Below are 7111 nucleotides of genomic sequence, written 5' to 3'. Positions count from 1 at the left end.
TATCAGTATATTTCTTAATGAGGATGCTTTCAAGTAAAGAATAAATAACTTCTATGTATTTAGGTATGTTTATATATTTTGTCTGAGCAACTCCTAGGATGTACTTGCCACTCACTTGATAGGAGGGATACATTAAAGACCAGCAGGGGCTACTTCTGGTAGCTAAAGAAATCGGGAGTTCAGTTTGATGTAGAAAATTGAGTTGTCCAGTTGCCCGTTTAACAATCTTCAGGGTTTAAAAGACAAGAGTCCAGGGTTCCTGGCATCCAGCTATCTGGGAGATGAGAGAGAACAAGTAAGAGGCTAAGACAGACTGCCCTAAAAATGAGTGTAGAAATAATCCAGCAGCTGGAGGAAGTTGTGGGGATACTGGAGTTCTTTATTTTAGCATGGAATCCTCTGTGTCTCTGTACTGATGAGAAACAACCTCAGAGTGACCAGGGGATGATGCAGGAGGGAGGAAGAAATTCCTGGAGTGACCCCCTTGAGTAGGTAAGAAGGGATGGGCGCTAATACCTGTGTGGGAGCCTCAGCCCTCTGTAGCAGTAGGAAGTTCTGCCATTACTATAAGTAGGAAGGGGAAAATGGGATATAGAAGTTGGGCCATAAACTTGGTTGAGAGTGAGTGGAAGTCCTTTTCTGTCTGCTCATGTTTTTCTCCTAGAAATCAAAGACCCACTGTGAGAAGGAAGATGAAAGGTTGCATGCTTGAGGAGAGAGGTAAGTCTTGTAGGAGGTAGCAAAAGAGACGAGCCAACAAAACCTAGGGTGTTACAGGTAGCACCAAGGGCCCACGTGAGCTTAGTAGATGTCGAGGAAGACCAGGACCGGTCACCTTGCTTGTGTTCTGTCCACCTGCCTTCAGCTCTCCTGGCAAAGAATGTCCACTCAGATTGAACCAGGACCAGGGTTTTGCCAACAAATGTGAACAAGGAGGGCAGGTCCATTCAAGAAGAGCCTGTGATGAAGGAGCTGGAATGGAAGCTGAGGAAGGGGGGAAGTAAGGAAATAATGGGGGTAAGCCAGAATGAAACGGTGGGAGATCAGGGGATTACAGGTCCTGGTAGGGGAGAGGGGTGGTGGTGGGATTTTCGTGATGGCCACTTGGGCTGGAAAATGAGGAGGTGGGGTTTAGAGGCCGGACTCCTGCAACTGAGCTTGCATTTGGAGGAGAGCATTCAGGTTCGTGATCTGAATGCTGTAATATGGTGGCTGGTATCCTAGAGGTAGAAAGCATTATGGGAACTCATGGGGCAGAACACTATCCAAGTGTGATATGGAAGGAAGCAAGATCAGAGAAGGCATCTCAAGGAGCCCACATCTGAACAGTCTTGACATGCAGTATGCATTTGACCTTGAGGTTTTCATGGATCTGTTACTACCTTGAAATAGAGTTCAGATGAAAAAAAACATTCCACCAAACATTTTACTTTCACTAACCAGTTTTTTTTCAGGTTTTCTTCAGCTCCTTTCTTCAGTTTGCTCTGTGTCCTGGCTTCCAGGTTGTCACGTTTTACAATGTCTCCACCACATTAGTGTTTGTGTTTACACTTACTATGGAGGAATTGCTCAGTCTAAGGGGTCTTTCAATCTTTAAGAATCCTTAGTAGAATAAAACAGCACATTATACAAAGTACTTTTTAGGGCCATGTGTTCACAAATGCTAAAAATAGAGAAATGTAGACTTTAAAAGAAGATGTGCCTCAAATTTGATGATAGAAGACCTTTGACACCAGGCTTACGTGGTCAAAGCCTTAGAAGCAATACTGTGGTGTCTAAATAGTACTCAGCTAATCTCAGATCTTCATATTCTGTCCCACCAGGCCAGGTAGAGCTCTATTTCCTAAAAATCCCCGTTGAGCCACTGGGAGAGGGAGGGAGTAAGGTAGGTTTAGTTTACTTGGTTAACCCATATCAGAGAACCTAAAAGAATGTTGTCATTGATTATAGAGAATAAGACCAGGGTAAGATTCAACAAATACACACTTATAACCAATTACTTTTAGGTTTTAAGTTAATTTGGTTCTTTGCTTGAAGCCAAACTTTGTCCTAAACTAATGGATAGATTCTTCACTTGTGAAACTTTTAATTACTTAGTAGTTCTCTCAGAAGAGAATCAAGCTCCTGTTTTCTGCTTCGTCGTAATCCTTGGATAAAGGCAAGCAGGATCCTTTTGAGAGATGAAGCTTTTGAAGGAAAATGCATATGTAATTGGTTGTGTGGTTTGGATGAGAAGGAAAGGGATTTAAAATTGGTGGGCCTCACTTACGGTTTAAAATGTAAGTTTTAATCAAGCACAGATCTTAAAAAGTGTAAGGGTCACTGCCAATGTTTGGTTGTAATATAGCTCAGAGAATGAATTGCAAACATTACCTTATCTCTGGAGTTGCTTACTTTAGTCAGATCTAATTTAATACAGGGGAAAATATCCATTGAAACATGATACATTCAGCTAAGGTGTTCTTTTCTTTGCATAAAAACAAATGAACACACTGAAATATCCTGGTTCTAATTGCTTGTTTTCCCACTAAAATAGCCTATTTTTATAAAGTAATGTCATTCGAGTTGTGTTCTTTAGAGCAGAAATGGAGTTGTTCTTTGTAAGTCAACTAGGCTACCATCCTTCCTTTCACAAACTTATAATATTGTACGTAGAGGATGACATATTCTTGGTTACCCTGAAGTGTCATTTCAAGATTTGTTCTTACGTAACTGATTCATAAGGCATAGGACTTCATCTATTCCGTGTGAATCATTCAGTAGCCCTCCATTAAGCATAGCAAGTTCTACATCATGTGCTTGCTACTGGGGATGACCAGGGGAGCCCTTTACCTAAGTGAAAACCACAGTCTAGAGGACTGGTTCTCAACTGGGGACAGTGGTTCCCTGGGAGTATATAGCAATGTCTGTGGATGTTTTTGATTGTCCCAACTGTGACATACCTCTAGTGAGTTAGAGGTCAGGGATGCTGTGAAACCTCTTACATTGCACAAGACAGCCTCCACAACAGAGGATTATCCCTAGACCAAAAGTGCCTGTAGTGCATGATTGAGAAACCTGGATTTTGAAGGAGCCTGAAACAGCCACAACAAAATAAAACTAAATGTTAAAACAGAGGTATCGTGTATGTGCTCTCACAGCTCTGAGGAGGGAGCATCTGACCTTGACAATGGTAGGAGAAGGTGGGGTTGTGCGGGAGACTTCCTAATCTGTGTCTTCTTAGTGGAGGCTTGAATGTGGGGTAGGAATTTGCTTGAAGATGAAGTTAGGTGTGTTTTCTAGTGGAGGAAACTTCCTATAGAAGATGCTAGAAGCTAAGAGGTAGTCTAGGATGACTGGGGAATGGTGTAGTTAGTAATTCGTATAGCTGATCCATGTGAAAGTGACATGAACCAAAGCTTTGAATGCAGGCGAGGGGTCATGATGATGGTGAAGGTATTGGATTGTCTAAATTGGTAGAGGACCATTGAGGAGTAAGCAAGGCTGTGACCTGCTTACATGGAGTCTTAGGGCCTCTTGACAGCTGTGTAGAATTTAGCATGGTACTGATTATCAGAACCAGTTAATTTTCTAGAGTAAATGAGTGAGATGAGGTGGGTGAAGAATCTTTGAAGATCTTTAGAAGGCAGAAATAGCAGACATTTGTCACAAACTCACAGTGAAGAGCAAGGAGGGAGGGGATCAGAAATGTCCCTGAAGCTTTTGGCTTAAGATGTTGAGTGCATACTGGTGTTCTTACATGAAGTAAGAACTCCACGCTGGGAAAGATGATAAACTCCAGTTGGGACTTAGTGCTGCTATCAGTGGGTCATCTGGTCAGGATAAAAGGTATGGGAAAGGAAACCACAGCTTTCCTGGGGTGTTCAGTATCTCTGTAGAAGGAGAGGGATTCGGTGACAGGAAACTTAGGAACAAGAAGATGCAAGACAAGACAGCCCTAGGTGGGTCCATGAAGGAAACAATGAACTGACCAGAAGCAGAGGGAAATTAGAGTATTGTCAATGGTATAGACTGAGTGTTTGTTCCTATGAAATCCATGTGTTGAACTTAATCCCTGATGTGGTAACACTTGGGGATAGGGTCTTTGGTAGGTGATGAGGTCATTTGGGCAAAGCCATTGTGAATGAAAGAGACCCTAGCAAACTCTCTAACCCCCTCTGCCATGTGAGGACACAGAGAAGATACTATCCATGAACCAGGAAGTAGGTTCTCCGCAGACACTGTTGGTGCTTTGGTCCTAGACATCCAGGCTCTGGAACTGTGAGAAATTTCTGTTTACAAGCCACCCAGCTTATTGTATTATTAGACAGTCAGGGCATCCAGTGAGGATGATTTCAGGGATGGTATGCTGCTTGGTGTCAAAGCGTCAAGCTAGAAGTCCATTTATTTAGAGCCCGTGGATTTGGGCATCATAGAGGTGGCTGGTCATGCAGCAGGAGAACAATGGTGGTGGGACATGTCCAATTACAGTGAGATAAGGAGGACCTAGGGAAGGTGGGGAACAGGAGACTGTGCAGTGCACTTTGAGAAGACTTGGCTGAAGATGGAAAGCATGTCAGATGGGTGGTAGCAGTGGTTAAGGCTGGAGTTGAAGCGGGCATGTTTACCTGGAGATGCAAGGCCGGCAATGTGTTTTTTTTTTTTAATAGTTGTTAATATTGCTATTTTTAAGAGATTAAAATTGTTTCTAAGATTACTGAACCATCAACCTCTGCTAGACATAATACCAATGGCACAGAAAGGCTATAGACTCTATTGAAAACATTCAACATCTCAGTTTCCTTAAAACAAAAGAGACATTCTTTTTAGATTAGATGGACCTTGGATGGGAAAAGAGTTCACGGTCAGAGACTGGTGGCTGAGTGAAGTGTGGGTATGGTTCTTCATGGTTAGGGTTGGGGGGATGGATACAGAAGGACAAAGAGGGGGACTGAATTGCAGCAGGCAGCAAGATGGGAAGTGCTGTCTGAAAACTCCTACTAATTTTGAAGTGGAGTGAAAAGCCCAGACCAGAGAGTAACTTCCTGCTGGCACTCTGAAAACTTAATTGTAAGTGCGTGTCTGGCTATGGGAATGCTGTCTGGTAGAAGATTCTACTAAAGCATCCTCAACTGAAATGAGAGAGAGAGAGAGAGAGTGAGCGCACGAGAGAGCGAGGCTCCCATGACCGCACATCCAGTGTGCAGCTGTTAATTCTGTGGTCCCTTACAGTGTAGTCCTTTGTTACTGTTCTATAGTATTCTGCTTATTTTGTCCACCAATCTTTGTTAGTATTCTTCCAGTGAGTTTTTAGGTTCTAATTACTGGGATGTGTTCCTTATCCTAGTAACTTTTCATAATTAACCTCGTTCAGTGAGGTGCTTGATACATAATAGGCAGCCAATAGATATTTGAAATTGAATTGAAATCTACTCATCAAAATGCAGAATGCAAAAGGGGAGAAGCAATCCAGATTTGGTAAAAAAAAAAATGTATACATCTGGTATTCTTACTGGTATGATTTAATTCAAAGCCTACAAAGCAAGCATCTATATACTCGTTCAGATCTATTGTCAGTAAGAGCTTCAGGATTTGTTCATTGGGCATGATTTGAATTCTCCAAAGGAGATAGTAAATTCAGGCTGTAGGAATGGACTCCATAACAGATTCAAAGAGCAACTTTCTTGCTTTATTTATAACTTCTCCTTAACTGGTCCATCTGTAAAATGGGCCAAACATTACCTGCTTTACAGGGATGATCTAAAATGTAAATGAAAATGAACATTTGTGTGCTTCCTTTGGAGTGAGGGATTTTGGAAAATAAACCTAAGTATTTTGGAAGACACTTGAGTGTTTTTTTGCATGTCGATACCAGAGAAACAATGGTGACTCCTCATTCTTATTTGGAGATGAATTCAGAAGTTATCTATGGTGATAGGCTAAAAAGGACTAGATAGTTTGAACATAATCTATTCAATATCTTTTTAAAATTAGGTCAAACGTTTTGAAATCATTTCTAATAGGTCAAAAGTCAAGTATTAGCAATTCCGTCTTCAATCTAACACAGAAGCTACATTCCTCTGAGAAACTAACCTTTTGAATTGTAATCTACTAACAGAAATGGTGGCCTTGTGTGCATTTTCCTGTAAGCCATTGGCCTGAAAAGCATCCTGTAGCATGAAGATATTTTTTTTTATTACTTTAAAATCCTTGACAGAAACTTAAATTGTATAATTCCTCTACAGACTGGGGAGTGGTGGGCCTATTTTTGGGGTAGACTAAAGTTGGGTCAGGCTAACACTTCATACAAGCAAAGCCACAAGCATTGCTTAGCAGAATAAACCCATGGTAAAGTGTATTTGGAAGTTGGAAATGGCTTTTAGAATGTCCATTAAAAAAGAATAACCCTTATCTTAGTAGACAGTCTCTTTTGAGAACTACTATTATCTTTTCTTCATTAAATAGAACAAATCAAGTTCCAAATGCCATATTGAAATTACTGTGCTTTTGTTTATTATAAGAATAAAAGAGTCTGGTCTTTCTTTCTCTTTGCCTTTGAGTGGAGGTTTATAGAGGAAGTCAGGCATTATTTTGTTTATAATTAAAGACTCTGTACGAAAGCACAATTTGAATAAGCAACTTTAATTAATCAAGGAAAAAACCCAACAACCTTCTACACCCGTATTTCGGTTTCTAAGAATGAGTAAAAAGGGTTTTCTTTTTTCCCCTTTGAGGTTAGAAGCAGGTCAGGTCAGTAATTGGAGCTGGCTAGTCATCAGCTGGTTTGACCTGCTAGGCTAGAATTTTCTTTACTACGGGAAAGTGTAATCAGAAAACCAGATGTATCCCCGTCTTGAGACTGGAGCATAATGAAAAGCAGGCAGTTCGCTTATTTGCTCCAAGCCTTCAGATCTTCATTCAGCCATTTGGGGCTTGACTCTGCACCGGGCTGGGGGACTACGGTGGGAGGCATAATTTAACTGGATCCAAGTACCGCGATGTAGAAATTGAGATTCAAATGCCCATGTCGTCTCAAATCTCCTATTTCCTTCAAAAGTTGATAGCTATTATGTGATTTTCTTTTTTTTTCTTTTTTCTTTTCTTTTCTTTCTTTTTTTTTTTTTTTTTTTTT

The sequence above is a fragment of the Ailuropoda melanoleuca genome, chromosome 7 (genome assembly GCF_002007445.2).
Source record: "Ailuropoda melanoleuca isolate Jingjing chromosome 7, ASM200744v2, whole genome shotgun sequence".
NCBI lineage: Eukaryota > Metazoa > Chordata > Mammalia > Carnivora > Ursidae > Ailuropoda > Ailuropoda melanoleuca.
This window is presented reverse-complemented; position numbering follows the sequence as displayed.